The 18785-nt window shown below is 47.4% G+C and overlaps 1 protein-coding gene across 2 annotated transcripts in view; it reads right to left on the reverse strand.

Annotated features, from left to right (window-relative positions):
* Positions 1 to 12771, reverse strand: part of LMCD1 (LIM and cysteine rich domains 1) — a 36320-nt gene extending 23549 nt beyond the window's left edge. The window contains exons 1-2 of one of the 2 annotated variants that reach the window (XM_055805931.1): positions 12637 to 12705; positions 5277 to 5347 (exon numbers count right to left, since the gene is read on the reverse strand). The gene's annotated coding sequence lies outside the window, so the exon portion shown is untranslated. Of the gene's footprint in view, positions 1 to 5276; positions 5348 to 12636 lie in introns of both variants that reach the window. The other variant, XM_055805930.1, reaches the window with a different exon arrangement.
* Positions 12772 to 18785: the final 6014 nt, after the last annotated feature.

Genomic DNA, 18785 nt, shown 5'->3' on the forward strand with positions numbered 1-18785 from the left:
TAATACCATGGTTCACTATTATACTGGCCAAAGGCAGGGCCATCCTAGACACTGGTAAGTTCACTCAGTGGCTGGAAAATAAGAGAACCTATAATGACAAATGACAAGGAAAAAACCCAAACATGGCTCCATCTTGGTTTCAGGTTTGACGACTCCTTTGGAAAGGAGCACTCAGCTTTCAAGGCAGGTCTGGTGAGATTGACTCCTTGTTAGATATTATGAGCAAGTCAGAGTCCAGCTCCACCAGCCTTCTCCATTTGCAGCTCTGTTGAGACTCCAGAAGTTTGGGTTTTTATGTACCATCATTCTCTGACCAGCCCAGCACACCTTGGCCAATGCCCCTTCGCCAAAGGGCATACTGGAACCTAGTTTGACAACTGAATTTGGTGCAAGGGGACTGTCCTCAGTGGCACATGGAGGAAACTGATTCCACATCCACATGACTTGAAAATCCTTCTGATTAGAAGTAGCTTCTTTCCACCCTCCTCACAACCTGTTCAGTGCCAGAGATTTAGTACATCCAAGAGAGGAGACTTCAGACTAAACTTAGGTGTTTCCCAGTGAGGGCTCCTCTAGAAACAACCAGGCTAATGCTACAGGAAAATGGCCCAAGCTTCTAGACTGCAGATGGGCTGGACTTAGATCTGCCAGTGCTCAACAGGCACACCAACTATCATAAGGCCCTCAAATGCCTCCTCCCTTCTAGAGTTGCACTTACACAAATACCTTCCTCTTGGGTATAACTGGCTATATACGGACACAGAGCCCCATGAGACATCATTGTTTTGTGGTCCCCCCACATGCAGCCTGAAGCTGTAGCAGTAAAGAGGCCACTGTCAAAAGCATCAGTAGCAGTATGGCTGCCGAGATCCTCCCACAGATGGTGATGAGCGGGCTGATGTACCATACAGTACTGGAGAAAAAAAAAAAAAGTGCCTTGGGATGTATTTAACATCTCTGCTTTGTAGAGCCACAGAAGTACAGGGTGGCTCCAGCACACTGCTCCTGGGATTCTCAGTTCATGAGACCCAATCGTTTTATGAAGTAGTGAGTAGAAGAAATTTAATGTTAATACAAAATTTTCACAGAGCTTAGAAAAAGGTTAGTTGGGGAAAGCTAACATCCTAACATCCTCCACTAATAGCTGCTTTTGCAGCGAGGTTGTTTTATCTCTGGTCACTGCAAATTAGGAAGTCCCGCTGAACATCTGTAGCACACAGATTAACCCAGAGTGCCACAAGAACCCATAGCAATTTTCTGCTTTCCTTTAAGGACTTCAATGAGTTTGATATGAGAGGAAATTAAGGAAGTAACAGCAGACCAGTATCTAATGCAGCTGAGCATGTGCCTCTGGGGCAGTTTCACCACCTGGCCCGCCCCAGCCAGAGGCACCCACCTTTGCTGGAGAAGTTACTACTGACACTGCATAAAAGAAATGCAGACACAAGCCTGACACTTGATTTTTGGTTATGCTTAGTTTTCTTCCTTTTCTTTTCCTATTAGGCTGCTCCTTATACCATCTTTCCTTAACTACGCACAAGGTACAGAGTAAAGACAGGTGATAAATTAGTTTTGACCTCCAGCAGAAGCATGCTACATGTCATGAGACCACAGCACAGACCAGGGACTTTAAGTGACAAACAAGGTGGACACAGGGAAGTGGAGCCAGCTCCAGCTGCTAAATCAGTCCCTGTAACAAAAGGATGATAACTGAATAAGGAGATCCTTATCTTATCAGGGATACTGAGACCTACTCCCTTGGAAGACCTTTAGTTCTCTTTTCTCCTGCATTTCAACAGGGACCTTGGTCTAATCACAGAAAGCTTCTAATAGTCCTGCTGATGGGAAACAGACACCCTGAAGAGCCAAGGCATCTCCTAGCAGGACAGTTTCACCACTGGCAGTATATACACCGTGTACCACAAGAAAACACAGGGCAGCTTCAGCCAGAAGACATGCCTTTGGTCTGCCACAGCACTGGCCACCATGCCAGGGAATGGATCTGTAGGGCACGAGCCCGGCTGGCAGATTACTCTAGAGCTGCATCCTCAGAAGACCTCGTGCCTGAAATAAGGTTGCATTTTGGTAAGTTTGGCCAATGTGGCTGTTAATCAAGGAGTGTTGAAGACTTGAAGCTTCCAGGAACATATATGCTCCTGCAAGAGTCCGCTTCGCAGACTGACGGGACATGAGGCAGGGCTTGGCCTGCTCCAGCTCACTGTGCTCGATGCCAGAGATCACGCGTACCACCAGAGCAGGCTGAAGAGTAACCCCATGGGAGCGTTATTCCTCCCTGACATGGCTGCACAAGTCACCTGCTGCTCTCCAGCCTCTGAAAGGGCTTTTGGGACCAGCTGCCCCAGCCACAGCTCCAGAAAGGCCTGGCAAAGCAAGGCCCTCCTGCTTCTGCAGAGGTTTCTGGATCCTGAAAGCACTTATTGCACAACACCTTATTTGGAGACTAAAAACAGCGATGGAGACACGTAACTACCTCAAGTATGTTTTCTCCTCCTTTTTAGGGAGGAAAGAAGAAAAGCTGGTTTACAAAAAGTTACAAGTTCACAACAGCCCTTCAGAGCTGAGGTCCTCATTTCACCTTTCCTCAGTCAGAGTGCTCCCCAGCACCCACAGCAGGTTCAATACAAGCCCTTCTGTGCAGCCTCTGGAAGACCCCCACGGAGTCTCGGCATTTGATACTCTACCCCAATAAAACATAGCCAGGGCAGAAGAGAGCTTAAGTGAAGCTAAGGGACCACATGAACACTCTGGGTGGTGTTCATCCAGCTGCAACAATTTTTGGAGATTAACAACTCTAACTTTAAGAAAGTCCCTGAAAAATAAAGAGGGGAAAGTCATACAATATTCACATGGGTGGGACCAGTTTGCTCAGCACAAATGTTGAGGAGTTTAGGGATATGGATGGATAGCAATTAATTTATTGTCATTATTTGACTATAACAGAGCTAAGCTTGCATAATAATAGGGAGTCAACTCAAACTTCCTTCAGGATTTCCAGTAACTGGAGGGTGTAAGCATTTACATCTAACAGAAGAGGTATCTGTATCACAGCATGGGGAATGCTGCAAGCTCTGGAAAGAGAACACCACCATCAGTTAAAGCTAAGCAATATTCACATGGGCTGCAGGAGAAAAGTCAGCCAAGCCCAACAGCAAAATATTAATACAGCCATGGGGTTCTGTTTTAGATAAAAGCGGAATAAAGCCTGACTCCGTCCACATGAAAAGCCTCTTTGGTTGTATTTTCTTTCCTATTCTGGCTCCGGCTGGGCAGATTTACCATAATTGTCTTACTATACACAACCATTTTTTGCGCTCAACTGTCCCTTCTCAGCATATGTGGAGCTGCCTCTCCTCCAGAAAGGGCGAGCTACCTAGCAGCCTTTTGACCAAAGCTAGGGGCTTCTGAACTCCCTCCACAAAGTACCAGTGGCATGTAACATCAGCTGCTGGCCAGAAAAAACTTCTCTGGCATGTGCAGGGACATGGTGGCACAACTGTCCCCAGCAAAAAGAGCCGGCAAGCCTGCCTGCTGCTAGATGATGTGGGGCTGGTCATCCAAAGCAGCACCCAGTCCCATGGAAACCCTGGGCTGAACTGGGGCACTGCCCTGGCCGTGCCCAAAGCCTCCTTCAGAGCACCTCACTTGGGCAGCGAGGCCAAATACTTGGCTCAGTGACCTCTACAAATCCATGGGGCACCAGCAGCAGGGACACAGCCTGGGGCATGCACATCATTAAACTGCCCTCAGTTTAAGGCAAGGCAGGACACTTGTGCTAGTAATGAACAGAGCCCCTGCTGCTGTCCCCAAATTTTCTATACCTAGAACTAAGCTAGTTCTGAGCCCATACTGCTCTGCATGCTATTGGGAGTCTTAAATAAGGTATCAATGTATATATAGTAAAGGCAGCACCCAGACAACGCTCACTTTGAACTAACCAGAAACCTATGCCAAACAGTCCCACTCCTACTTTAATTTCCTAATTCAAGATGAAAAGCAGATGCACCAAACAAATTTCTCAGTTATCTGGTCAAGTTACCAAGATGTTTTTCTTTTCAGTGGCTCCTATGCTGCCAAAAGGTTCACATCAGTCCAACAAATCTGAACTCACAAGTGCTTGGTTCAATGAGGCCCTTTTATTTTAATCATTTGGCTAGCTCTTGTATACACATTTGAGTGCAAGAGCAGTTAGCACTAACACTCCTTGGGGTATCAATGTATCACTACCTGCATTTGCGCATGCCAATGCTGAAGGCTAAGCTACCCACTAAAGCTCTCTATTCACAATGTGCAGTTGAAGTGCACGTAAAAAAAAATATCCAACCACTTTTGCTGTAACCTAAATGCTTGTCCAGAATTTCAGATAAACACAAAAGGCACCAAAAACTTTGCCTAAACTTCCCAGTAGTAAAAGCTGTATATATCTGAAAAAATACACAGCTTTGTTTAGCTATTTAAACAATTACTCTGGATCCTGAAATACTGACTTATGGTCCCTTTACCATGTAGAAGAATCCAAATGAATCCTCTCCTGGGTGGCAGTGATGCCATCCCACTTAATTCATCTTAAATTAACATTAAAACAACAATTGAGATGCTAAAGGAACCCAACAATCAGCCCTGGGTGGGATGAAATGCCTATGTCCCAGCTGGAGGGCACAAGGGTCAGCCTGAGTCACCTCAGGGTTTGTTTTGGCTCATCCTCTCTTTTGGAAGAGATGCTCCACAAGTCTCACATGCAAGAGCCCTGTCTAGTTTCACCCTTCTGCCATTCATTAGGGAAGATGCTTGCTGCTTCTGCTTATCAAGTTGTATCACAAGATATACCATCTCTTATGATGACATCAGTTTGACACATCAGCTCTGCTCTGCGCCCAGCCTGTGCAAGTGTCCCTCACCCCAAACATACATGGCCTGGGAGTTTGCATGCAAAGCCAGAGCATTCAGACCAGCTAAAGTATGCTAAATATTAGCTCCAGAGGTGCTCCTGGAGATGTGGATTCTTCTTTTCACTTGGTCTGTGTAAGCACTAAGGACACTGACACACCAGAGCAGAAGAGCCACAGCAGCATAACTGGCACTTCCGAAACACATCAACCCTCCCTCCTGCTGCTGACCAAACATCCTCCTTAGCTATACCTGATGTCCAGTGAGGTCCAGTTTCAGGTATGCTCAGGAGTCAACTCCCAGTACTTGCACAGAAGAAAACTGTTCAAAACATACCTTGGACCAGCTGAATGCCAGAGAGGAGGGCTTACCTCTAGAGGGAAACTCAGGGCTGTGCTGGACAAACTCTCCTGGATTTTAGAAGGGGGCTCCTTGACAGTGTCTGCAAGTGGAATAAATTTGTGTAAGGGCAAACAACTACCCTTAGAAATGCATTAATCAATATACACACTTGCTACTATAATTTTGACTGAGAACAGCAAAGGTTTGTTTTGATTTATTTTCTTCTCATTTTCATAGACAGAAAACATCTATTGTAATAGTGACCTGAAAGCAATTTGTTCCCTGCCAAATTCTGAGCAAGCACAGTTACCCAAATTACCACACACAGAGGAAAAAAAAAATAATCACTTACAGTAGACTGACTTTCTAATTCTCTCTACAGGATTTAAGTCACCAGTGAATGAGTTGCTATCATCTGGAATATTGGAAGCACTTATTGATATTAAACTTTGCAGAGTAAGAAGTTTGTTGCCTTTTATTTTACCAACATAAAGACCAGGAAAAGGCACCGGTATCTGAGAAAACTATTTCAATGGAGCTGCCAGATCTCAGCCTACAGGATGACAGAGATACAACAAACCAGAGCCTCTGCAAATATCTTGCTCTTCCAAGAGCACATAGTCGGCAGCATTCCTTTCTCCACTAACAATGTGTGAATTAATGATAAGAGAAGGGCAAACTTTGAAAAATAAGATTAATAGATTTTTCCACAAGCAAGACAGTGCTTTAGACACTGGGTCTTAATTATAAAACCAAAGCAAGCTGTGAGTAGGTGTATGGAATAGGAAGCACCCACCCAATTTTAATTAAACAGCAGCGGTGCTGGGTTCCAGACTGCTCAGGTAAGTGTCTCACTAATCACCAGTTACCTTTGCTGAGCCAGCTTTGTCATTCCCACCTCTGGCACAAGGAGAAGGTGCTGAGTGACCATCAGGAATGGGGGTCCCTTGGTACACTGACACATAGCACTTCAGAAGCTGCTTCCAAATTTCTATACAACACAACTGATTTAGTCCTCCTAAATATCTTCTCAGCTCTACTATTCATGATTTACAGCTGAGGAGATCAAGACACAAGAAAGCTGAAGATGTGCCCAAGAGCACAAAGGCATTTAACAGCAGAGCAGACAAGGGCTGAGGCATGCCAGGGACACCATCCCTTTCCTTCAACACATCCTTCCCACACTGCAGCTTCACTGTATTAGCTCCAAGGTTTCCATAGGATCTGTCCACCATCACAAACCCCTCCAAAACCCAGAAGGCCCATCCATGCTTGGGCATGGAGCGTTTAAGAGAAAATATACAGTGAATCAGCAGCCCTGACAGCTTCGGACAAGTTGTCACACCAGCCTCTGGGGCTGTAGGCCTGTGTTCCCATCCTAAATGTCCATGACAGGTACGTTAAACTAGGAGAAATACTGCTCAGTTGTTATATCCTGATGCTCTGGATTAAGACATGTGGCTGGCAGGAGCTGGCTGGCTGTCCTCCTGTAGACTCCCTGTTGTAGCTGGCACCCGCAGATGCTCTTTGGAAGTCCAAGCAGACTTGGCAGCACATGTGATGGGAACACTGGGGATTTTTTTTTTTTTTTGCCTGAAGCTTCATAATCTTCACACAAGCTACCCTCTTACATAGAGGGGAAAATGGCTTGAAGTGGTTTTGAGTGACACGTTCCCAGGTGTTCAGAAAGAGCAAATGAAGTTCAAGTTAATTTTGTGGCTAGTGATGCCCTGAACCTTAACACAGAAGCTGAAGGGCTGTGCCACCTCAAATACTGGTAGTGCACGGGTAACCGGCCACAATGCTTTTGGGTAATTTGCTTTCCTCTGTTCCTTGGGTAAAATAACAGTAGATTTTTCATCCTATGATAAGCTCCTTCCTAATGAAACACCATCTGGCATAATTTACAAAAGACTATGTAAAAGCTAATTCTGACAGAATTTAGCCCATTTTCTTAGCAGGTAAGGCAATGAACCCCCAGCATTTAAAGCTTCTAGACACATACAGCTGCGCTAGAAATTAATGAGATTTGCACAGCAGTTTGTATACAACAGCCACCCAGCTGCTTTAGTGCCTCTCTTAACCAAGGCTTTAACATTGCAGGCACAAGCAGAAGTTATTTTCCTAGAAGCATGTATTTTTGCATGTCAAAGCTACAGCAAACAGCATCCACAATTAAGTAGTAGCACAAAAAACCTTTCTATTTTCTGTATTTTCTACTACTCACCCACCCTCCTCCATTTCCCTATTATTTTTATTTACACCATTTGACCTTCAAGTGAGCCAGCCAGCTCACACTCCTGCTCACTAGTGCCTGGTTTAATTCACTGGGATCACCCACCCGCCAGGGACAAGGAAGAGCAGGCCCTCCTTGCCCTTGCCTCTCTGAGCAACTGAGAACGGTTGTTCCTGAGCAGGTTTGAGATACTGCACCTAGCAAGCTAAACATTAACAATTTATGATGCCGTATCTGTCAGCAGTTAAGTCAAAGCTGCTATTCACTGCAGTTGCTATCAACTGCTTTTAACACATTTTGCATTTGACTCGTGAAAGCACCGACACAGACAAAACCAGCATACCCAGCAAGAGGAAAGAGCTCCCCATTGCAGAGGGAAAGAACTGCTCTGGAGCAGTTCAGAGGTTGTCAGTAACTGGATGAAGAGTTTGGAGTAGGTGAGGTGGTAACAGCATGAGGAATCCGGCTGGTAACCAGCATTAGGAAGCATTTACTCCTCCAAAAATTGCAAGTAGCCTCCCTGAAATCTTCCCCTTTCTCTGAGCCCCATCTTTAAATGGAGCAATAGTTGCAAGCTAGGACATCTGAATACCTCTTTTCCTGAATGGCTGAAATACAATATTTCCTTTTTGAGAAAAAAAAGAAAAAGAAAAATCCTCAGCCTAAACAAATACTCCAGACACTGCCTCCCTGCAGGAGGAGAGGGATTTTGTAACTTGTAAATTGTATTTTATGGGACTCTACTTAGCTCTGAGTCCAAGTCCCAAAATCAGCTCTTTAACCCATGTGCTGCTTTATGATTTCATATCTATAAATACTTGTTCAGAGCTAAGTAGGTTTCTCCATCAAGATCAACGTCTGTTTCCCCATGACAGCTGCAGCAGTGCTTCCTCCCTTGGGCTCCAACACAAGGATGCTCTTCTTGGAGCAGGGGTTTCAGACCCACAAGTATAAACCAGCTTTCTAAGAAGGGCACACGGGGTGATCCAGCCACCTCCCCAGACCACCAGCCACATATAACCTGTCACCGACACAAGGACCAAACCCCTTGTCCATCAAAAGGAGGCTTTACAGAGAAGGCACCAACTTTTCATAGCAAAACTCTGAGCTTCTGCTAGTGGAGACCATAACCAGAAATGGTGAATGTGGAAGAAGTCTGCAAGGGATAAATAACTTTCAGTGGTCTAATTGTTAAAAATGCTGAGATTTTAAAATATTAAAATATTAAAAACAGCAGAGATGCCACTGCTTGTAGGCTAACCAACAGTGTTTACAAACATGAGCACTAGCACCTTTTAAATTACCAATGCAATGGCTTTGCAGGCATGTTGACTGCCATTACAGCCCTTGCCGTCTTCATCACTGCATGGCCAAATTGTTTAGAAGCATTTTTGGACAGAATAGAGATTTCACAGATGTGTCCTGCAGGAGACTACTTCTGGGCATAACCCCATTATTTAGGAGCTGAGTGTCTTTCCACACAAAGCCAGCCATCTGCCCAAGCACTTGCCATGCTGAGGGGAACACAGCTAGGGGCTCAGCTAAGTATCCTGGTCACCTCAGTCAGGGGATACAGTTTACAAGAAAGCTGAGCCTCCAATGTACTCCTCAAGTTTTTAAAAAAAGCTCTAGATTTTTGGGCTTTACAATAAGTTCCCAATCCTTAATAGCATTCCCATGCATGTCCACAGATTATATATGGGGGAATCTTCAAAAGTGTCCAGACACTTTCCTGATGGAAAAGGGAGGCTTCTGCCTCTGAGCCACCCAGACCCCTGCATACACTGATTTATCACAGCAGCAATACTTTTTTTCCTGTCCTACAGTCTACTTTGGCTGTTTGTAAAAACACATCTTAAGGAACTGAAAAAAGAAGAAGTTAAAGAACCGAAATTTGTATTAACTCAGTAAGCTTTACCTTGGCTTTGAACGGTGCTTTTAGCTTAGTGGGTTATTTTCTTCTCCTGACAAAAATGGACTGAATTTAGTGAGAACAGTACACAAATCCTGCTGCCTGCACAGTCCAGCTGAACCAGCTCCAGTAACACACAAAATGCCAGCCATCACGCTTTATCTTTGTTTCGAGTTTTAACTCTCCATTTAGAATTTAATCTAAACAACTCATTTGCCAAAGAGAATGCTGTCCCACTCATGCTGTTTTAATTTCCTCAGAAAGAATCCCATAATACGCTAGGCAAGACATCAAGAATAATTAAAACCAACAGTGATTGAAAATCAAATTTTCAGGGCCTTGCAACAAGCCCTAATGAGTTCCAGACTTGCCTTCCCCAACTTGCTCAAACTGGTTGTGTGACACTGCCAAGCCAAATTAAAATTTGACAGTATTCCACCCCATGCCCAGAAAAAGTGGCCTTCTTATGATTCAGGAAATTAAACAGCCGTCTACTGCAAAGATGCCCATTTGTCTTTGGACATATATTATTCAGACAGTGATCCAGGGTCTGTATTTTTTTTTATTTCTTGTTTTTATTATGTCATTCCATATCCCTTTTGAAGTGCAAGCTAGCTGGAACTTTTTTATACTACCAAGCCCAGTTCAGGTGACAGGCAGCTTGCCAGAATCATGGGGACAAAAGGCATCACCCCTCCCTCGCCCCACACAGGGGTGCTATGCTCTGCACTGCCTGCCCATGAGAAGATCTCACAGCAGAACTACACCCTGCCACTGCAGACTCTCTGTGCCATTCCCTTCACAGATTTAAATGAAATTAAAAATGACATCTTGTCTTTTGCCTTTCCAAGGGGAGCTACACATTTAGCTACACATTTAACTACACATTTTGGAAAGGCTTGGATGGTTTCTGCATTTGCAAGTCTTTCAGGGTGCACTGTAAGCCCTCTGATGTACCACTATGCAGCCTCGCTGCTCCATCCCCTGTGCATGATGTTTGAGAAGCTCCTGAGAGATGGGTCTAGAGCAGAGACTGCTTTGCCAGGGCATATTTCTGCTCCACAGCACAGACTTGCTCAGCCCTCCTCTGTGTCCATGTCTAGCCCTGCTTCTCTGCTTCCTCCCACAGGGACCCCCAGGCTGGGGCTGCTGGCTGGGGCCCTGCTCCACTCAGGCCCCACACGCCCTGCCAGCAGTGCTCTGGACATGGCAGGAATTGAGCTGCTGTCTGATAAAAACAGATTGACCACAGCCTGCAGCTGCAGTTGGCCATGAAAAAGGATCACTTTTCACTCTTGTGGGATCAATCTCCATTCAGTGCCTGGCAAGAGCTTCCCAAGGGCCTCCAGCTGGCACCCAAAGGTGCTCCCCCCACAGAACCTATGGCAACCAGGACACTAAGGACAAGCCCAAGGGTTACCAGCAACAGGGACACACCGGCAGAGGACACATCATTCCAAGTCTCCAGGGATGACACACCAGAGGAGACCTTCCTGGCAGGTCCTTGCCAAGCCATTGCCACCCCCCACATGCCTGCAGGGACAGGGTCACCCCACAGGACCCTGCTCTTGCCAGCAAGCACTGACAGGGTCAGCAGGGACAGGAAAGATGGAGGGAGGAAAGGAAGAAGAAATCCCGCCATCCCACCTCAAAGCATCAGGTATTTCAGGCAGGGCACACTGACAGCAGGAGCATCATGACACAGGGAGTGCATGGCACAGCCCCTACCACCCACGCCACAACACAGCAAGCCCTGCTGCGAAGCACCAAAATGTCCCTGGGACAGCCTGCAAGGAGCACCCAGTCTTCAACAAAACCCAGCAGTTTTCTTTGGGATCCAGCACTGGCACAGTCCAAACCTAATGAGACAGAGGGAGCTACCGCCTCAACAGCAGATGGGCTGAACTCCTCATCATGACATTCAGGGAGGAATCCCCAAGCACAGCATGGGCAAGAAACTTCTCACTCAACAAGAGTGCCTGCCATTCCCCACCAGGAAGGTCTGGGAGTGCCCCTGTGCAATGGTAGACCCATGGAGGCCAGTCGTGGGGCACAGCACTCGGCACTGGCTGGTCAGGGCCATCTGGCATGGAGAGATGGGATTACAACAATGTTGAAACCCAGTAGTACTGATGTTAGGTGTTTAACTCATCTCCTAATTATGCAGCGACAAAGGTAGAACACATAAGGTCGTAAGAGCAGCTGCTCCCTGACAACCCATTCCACATGTTTTATTTAGCAGTTAAAATCCCTCCTATTCAGCTTAACGCCATGCCAAGAGGGCCTTTCAGTTATTCTGGTTCTTTCGCTCATGAGAAGACACTGTGGCAGAGCCCCAGGACCTCCTGGGGAAAGCAAGCCTCCAACAGCCTGAGCACGAGGCGCAAACACCTTCCAGAGGGTCTAAATGGAGACAAGCAACTCCCTCCAAGGCCACAAGCTCAGGGCAGTGATGGCCCGAGTCTCACAGAAGTGACCTTAGACAACAACCATTGGTTTTCCAGCAAAAGCTTTGCTGAAGTGGATTTCTGGTCTAGAAATATGAACAAACCCAGACGCATCGCAGGACACTGCGATGCTGTGGCTGGGCAGACCCCGACTGCGGCCACACGGCCACAACACACAGCTAGGCTTGCTCCGCTAAGGGGTAGGAAAAATGCAAGTACTTCGGAGATCACTTTTGCCTGCTCTTAACCCCGAGCACTTAACAATTCGCTTAACAGTCACGTTCTGTGACATCGCTTCCCTGTGACTTGCCTTTGCTCCACATCTGCTGCCACAGCTGCTCGCCCCCCGCCGGCAGAGGGCCGGTGGCGGGGCGCCCTGCGCCGGGGACTCCGCGGGTCCGGTGGGGCCGCGCAGGAGGCAGGAGCGGAGCGGGGCGCTGCCGCGGAGCGGGGCTGCAGGGGCGCGCACCGCCCGGAGCCGCGGGGCCGGCAGCCCCCCGGGTGTATCTGAACAAGCAGAATTTTGGAGGTGAGCAGCTGCACTGACGCCGGTCCCCACCAGCCTGCGGGACAGCACGGGACACGGGGAAAAAACATTAAAAAATACAGTTTTCGAGCCCTGCCTGTGCCCGCGGTTCCCAGGTGGCGCCTACCGCCCCGCCGCGCACAGCCCAGCGCGGTCTCCCGAGCACGCAGCCGCGCCCCGGGCTCCTCCGAGCCCTGCCCGGGCGGGGAGCACACAGGAGGCGCGGAAGGGGGTGTCTCGGCCGGTCGAGACACAGCCGCACACCCACCTCGCACGCCGCCGTCTTTCACGCTGCTTACGCTCCGCTGTAGCTCCACTCTATGCTGCGCTCCCCTCTACGCTGCGCGCCCACCGCTCGCCCGGGCGCGCCGCCCGACCGCTGCCTTTCATTGGCGGCGGCTGCTGCCCCCAGGCGCCCTCAGCCAATCCGCCACCGGAGACAAACTTTTCTGCCCAATGGCGTGCGGCGGGGCGGGGCTCACTGGGTAAGGCGCGCAGCGCGCGCGAGTGGTTTCCCCTGCTCTCTCTCACCGCAACCCCGCCACGGCGCCCGGGGCTCTGGGAGGAAAAAAAAAAGGGGGGGGGCGGGGAGGGCAAAGAAAAAAATTAGTGATTTTAAAGCGTTTTCATCCCAAAGCGGCGGTGCTGGGGAGGAGTGTGGAGGGGATGGAGCCTCAGGCGTGGCGCCTGGGGGGTAGGGAACGGTATGCAGGCCTGGCCTGGCCTGGCCTGGCCGGGCTGGAAGGGAGCTGGCAGCTCTCAAGCCAAGTCGCCTCTCCTGGCTGAGCAGGGGCTGTCCCTCTGTCCCAAGCTTAGACACTAAGCGCAGGGAAAACGGATTTCCCGTATCAGACAGGAATGTCCTGGGTAGTTTATCACAGCAGACAGATGTGAAATGTTTTTAGCAGAAGAAACTCTGAAACTGTGTTTCTCTTGCTATTTCAATGCATATCAAGCATTGAATGACCATCTATCACCTTTTGGGCTCTTTTTTCCCATGAAGTGGCAAAATCTACAGCTTTCAACAGTCATTGCTGCCAGCTCCTGCTGGGCCTGAGGCCTAGTACAAAGTCCGTTTGTGCAGGTGAGGCCCGAAGGGCTCCTCCTGCTCCTGGTTTCCCCCTCTCTGCTGTCCCCCACCTTTCTCCCTTCCGCATCGTGCCTGAGTCCAGCAAAAAGAAACCAGGATCCAACTGCCTCCTGATATTCTGTGATCAAAAGAGAGTTGCCAGAAGCAGGGAACACAACCACAGCTCAGGACTCAACTGTCTCTTTACAGCTGTAATTTGAAAAAAAAAAAAAATATCATAAACTCTCGTGTTGATTTATTATCTCACATATACATTTTTCTGAGGTTTCTTGCATATATTCCTGCAGAGAAGGGAAGCATACCCCAGGCTCATTTTGACCTGTATTCAGTTTCTGAGAGTATGTCAGAAGCCATCTGCTCCTGCATTGGCCCTGACAGGATTTATTAGAGCTCACATTGCATTTTGTCCCCAGCACCTGGATATGTTTTTCCAAAATTAAGGAATACAATTTAAAGTGGCTGTGTGGGGAGGAAAATGAGTGAACAGTGGCAAGGGCTGGTACCTCACTGGGAGGAAACTGGGAACTCAACACAGGTGCCTGTATTTCCCAGCTCATGGTCCAGCCATGCTCTGCTTTGATTCCTCTGTGGTTCCTCAGTTTTCAGAAGAAGATAAGGACTTTCTGCTGCTTCCAGTTGTGGGATGAGTTGCCTGAGTCCTTGTGAAGAGAGGTAAATCTGCCCAGTGCCTCAGGGGGAACTGGGTTGCTAAATTCTCCAATTGTGCTTCAAAATGATCCAGAGATAGTGATGACTTCGTGCTACAGCTGGTGAATACTGAGCTCTCCTTTGCAGCTCTCCCTCTACAGTACAGGACAGAGTGGCCGATGCCTCCCAGGATCCAGCCCAGGGAGAAGGGATTCACTCTTTCCAAGAGAAATAATTGGGCTGGAGGGGCATAGGTGATACTGGCCTTATAGAGCAAACAGGCCGGAGGCATCAGGAGCTGGCAGCCCTCACCTCCAGAGAGCAGGAATGTGCCCTGACATGGCAGAGCCAATGTCTGCATTTTTCTATGAAAGGTATTTTAACATCTGCAAAAAAATCTGGGTTAAAAAGCAATAGCAGGAGAGAAATTCTGGAAAGATAAAGTCCCTCTAGGGAGGGTGTTTGAACTTGACCTTCCAGAGGCATTTTGGGAGCAAGCAGGGGGAACAGCACAAGGATATTGTTTTTCAAACCCATGCCACGAAGGGCTTGGCAACCCCAGGAAACATTTGACATGGCAATGGGGTGACATTATCTCACTTTCCCAATGCACACACACAGCAACCTGGGGAATAGGAAAAAACTTACGAAGGGATTTCTGGGAGCCACGAGACACGGGGTGATGGGCCAGCACCCAGCAGGAAGCAGTGACTGTCCCACTGCCAACTGGCCACAGGGAGAACGGCGCCTGGCCCCAGTCAGCTCTCATGGTCAGCCAGAGCCATGCTTCGGGCAAGCATAGAGAGAAAGCAATCTGTTTATGGGTGGCGGGGAGATGGTACATGTAAAAGTGCTGGGTTTGAAGTATTTTTGTTTCTGGATTTTAGTTTTAAATTTAAATATATTTAGTTACTTTTAAATTTAAATAAAGCAGTTGTAAAGCTGTGCACTAGCAGGCTCCACATGCCAGGGCAGTGACTAGGGTCTCTCCATGTAGCGAAGGCTTTTCATCAGCATGGAAACAATGTCTGACACAGTGTGTAATTAGGCTGTGTGATTTCTTAATATTGGAAGATAATAAAACCAAGGCTAGATAAGACTTAAAAACATCCTAGATGCTTATATTTGCAATAAAATACATCTGGAATTGTTGTAATTAATGATAACACAAATAAATCATGGCAAGCAATAGCTAACTGTAGCCAGAGCAAGAAGCCAAGTGAAGCGCAGATTATTTCTGATGTTCAGAAATCCCTTGAGAAGCACCTGATAGTGGGTGGCTCTCAGGGATGGGGAACTCAGCCAAGCTGGGTGGTGGCTATTTTAGTTTCTAGGTTTTAGCCTGCTACCAGGAATAAACAACCATAAATATTGTCTCTGAGGATGAGGTCTGCTCCGGCCTCACATCAGGTTGGGAAGCAGAGCAAAGCGCAGTCAGGGAGAGGCAAAGGCAAGTTAAAGTCAGCTCTGAGGTGGACCCGGCTGCTCAAACTGTGCCTCGGGAATGATGCCAACACCAGTTATCACTGACGGCCTCTGAATAATGAGTCTGTGCTATACTTAGCTCTTTGCTAGGAAGAGACAAAATCATCCTATGACTAAACACAGCTAAATCTCTGCAGTAGTCATTCCCCATAAATTGCCAACAAATGAATAAAGGAGAAAGATGCTCAATTAAGAGAAAGAGATTTCAGCTTCCTGTTGATTCACTGGCAGCTTTTATCAGGACAAAACCATCCTTGCAGAGGTGTCATCAGACTATTGCTTCCTTGGTGGTCAGCTGAGTTCTGAAGGCAGAAGCTTGTACCATGGACCAAAAAATAGTTGCTAGCTGATATAATGGCAGTAAGAGTTTGGCATTGGTAATCATTCCTGAACCAAGCAGAGCTGCTTGCTTCTTCTGACAAGATGCTGAAGGTGAAGCCAGACTTCCTGTCTCCTTGGAGTTCCTCTTTATTGGTCTGCAAGGTCAGGAGTTTATTGGAGTCACTGAGGACAGGGGAGGAAAAGACGTATTAGGTCATCTGTGGAGAGCTGACTCTCCTAGTGCATCACTCTCTGTGATTTAAAGCATCTTTAGCAATACCCATTTCTCAGGTCAGAATCCGTACTTTCTAAGATGGATTTTGCAAGGTCTAACTCAGTTGAGTTTGCAGCTTTATTCCTCATTTATTTTCCTGCCACTCGTATTGTTTCAGCTGTGGCTTTGAAGAATGGAGCAAGCTGCTTTCCAGCCCTTCTGACTTTTGAATGTGGAGAATGAAGGCCACGTCCTCCCTGCCCCTTCCCCAACCCTGCACACTCTCACCAGACTCTGCTCAGCAGAGAGGGAGAAGCTTGCCAAGCCCAGCTCTCTCATGTGTGCATCAGGCAAGCCTAGCTCAAAGGCTTTATCCTCACATAGCAGAGACCCACTAAAATGTGGGAAGCAGAGAATGAAAAAGGAGGAGCTCATCAGGTGCTGAGTTGCAGACAGGACTGTCTGAATTAAGACAAACTCCCAGGGTTGTTGCAGCTGGTGGATAATTTACTAGACCAGCTCGCTGGGCTTCCCTGTCCCCTCCTTCACCACCACCCACGTACCATCCCTGCCTGTGGCAAGCACTCCCTGCCGCATGCTGAGAGGCACACGGCACAGACCTTGACAGGATCCGACCTTGGCACGAGCTGAGCTACAATGTGCTTGGCGCGGTCCTTAGTGCCAGAGTGTGGATCTGGATTGCCGTCATGGCAGGCACAAGCCCATGTGCTCCTGCCTGTGCATCTCCTGGAGGTCTTGCCCATGGGGAGTGAGAGCCCTGCCTGGACACCTGCTGCAGATGCTGTCACACTCACACAGAACTTTATGGATGCACGATATACATCAGCTATAAGGACTGATGGGAGACTGGTACCTGAGTCACAACTTCCATTTCACTGCCTTCGCATGTGTGCAGGGATGAGTGCTGGTGCCCTGCTCTGATCCCAGCCACTCTCCCTGCTCGGCCTTCTCAGGGGAAAGGGACATGTCCCAAGGGAGGTGGAGAGGTGATATGGAGCAAGGTCAGCTGGAAGCTGCCTGGCTGTGGCATCGAGGTTTAAGGGACCAGGTGTGTACAGAGCAGACGAACAAGGCTGGAGCCCAGCCACAGGATAGAGGCAGCGCTGTGGGAGCAGAAAGATTTCCTTAAGAATTTCTTTATTTCTTCAGGAATCCCACACAGAGGAAAGGGCCAAATTTCTGCCTGGAGTTGATGCTAATCTGCTTTGTTTTGAAGAAAGGGGAATGAAACCTTGGAGCTGAAAATGAATTTTGCTGTTAAGCAGAAGGCTGATGCAGTTGGCTGAGAGCTAACCTGAGCCTCACTGAGCAGTTGATGCTGCTTTGCCCCCCAGGGCAGATCCATGCTGATACTGTTGATTTAAAAGAGCTGCTTGAGTTGCTCCTTGACTGATGCAAGTGAAAATTTGGCCCAGAGACAACAGAAATGGCCAACAACTATGAATATGTATGATGCCATGAACTAGCTGAAGTCACAGGCAGCACACTGCAATGTGCTGGTGTGGACCACTGCAGCCTTGGTGGTACAGGGGTCTGCATGGGCTGGTGAAGTCTTTCGCCTCTTTGAGAGCAGTTTGTGCACTGTGGATCAAGAAGCTAATGCTGTGGTGAAAAGGATTACTGCAAACTATGCTGTGTTTTCTAGTGAGAGAATTTGTGGTATTACAGTCCTGGCTAATTTTCAATTTTTCTCTTTTGTACAAACATAAAGGGATAAATGAAGTAGAAAATATGGCTCCGCAGCTGCTTTTGGTTAAGTTTTCCCCCCTCTTCCATGTGCATAGTAGTAAAACTAAAGGTTTGGTTGAAATATTTTTGAAGAAATTATCATGTCCTGGACTCTCAATCTGAGCAGAACAATCAAAGAAAAATGACAGGAAAATAAATGGAAGATACTAATAAAAAAGGCAGGCAAATGACAATTAAATTCATGCAGCTCCTTTTCTATTGATTATTGAATAAAACAAGCCAAATTCCTGTATGTGCTGATTTTGCCCATGGTTGTTTGTAAGGAGATATATGGTTGCAGTGGGAAGAAAAAAAAAATACTGCATAAAGTCTGAGACATATTTTGTGACAACATACTATGGTTTTTTCACTAGTCGTGATCAAATGAGTCATCTAGTTTGTAGTCAAAAATAGATCCAGTAATGTAGATTAAAAAATAAAACAGCAATACATGTGGTTGTGAACACAGCTGTTATCATATGGGTTTCCTAATTTGGCTATATTCATGCAAGGTCTTTAATCCAAAGCTTTACGTAGTTAGCTTCATCATCAAAAGATTATTTGTAGTGAGTAAGGCTCTTAAAATCATGTACTAGTCTGAGTCTCTGAATTCTGTAAGCCTATCTATAAAGTAAGAAATGACATACAGCATTTATGAAGAAAATGAATCATTCTTTTTGCCCTTTTATTTTGAATCAAGGACTTTTTTTACTCATGCCTTGGCCATGCTGCTCAGGGGAAGTTGTTCCAGTGCAGGCAGACCTGTTGAGAAGCGGCTGTCCAGCACAACCAGCTTCTGTGCTGATCCAAAGCAGACACTAAGAAGGCATCGTGTGAGTGCAGCTGGGTCCTGCTGGCCCTGCGCTGTCCCAGGACCCAGCTGGAGGCGAGGGTCACAGCAGGCTGCCGG

The sequence above is a fragment of the Falco peregrinus genome, chromosome 5 (assembly GCF_023634155.1).
Source record: "Falco peregrinus isolate bFalPer1 chromosome 5, bFalPer1.pri, whole genome shotgun sequence".
In the NCBI taxonomy this organism is placed as follows: Eukaryota; Metazoa; Chordata; class Aves; order Falconiformes; family Falconidae; genus Falco; species Falco peregrinus.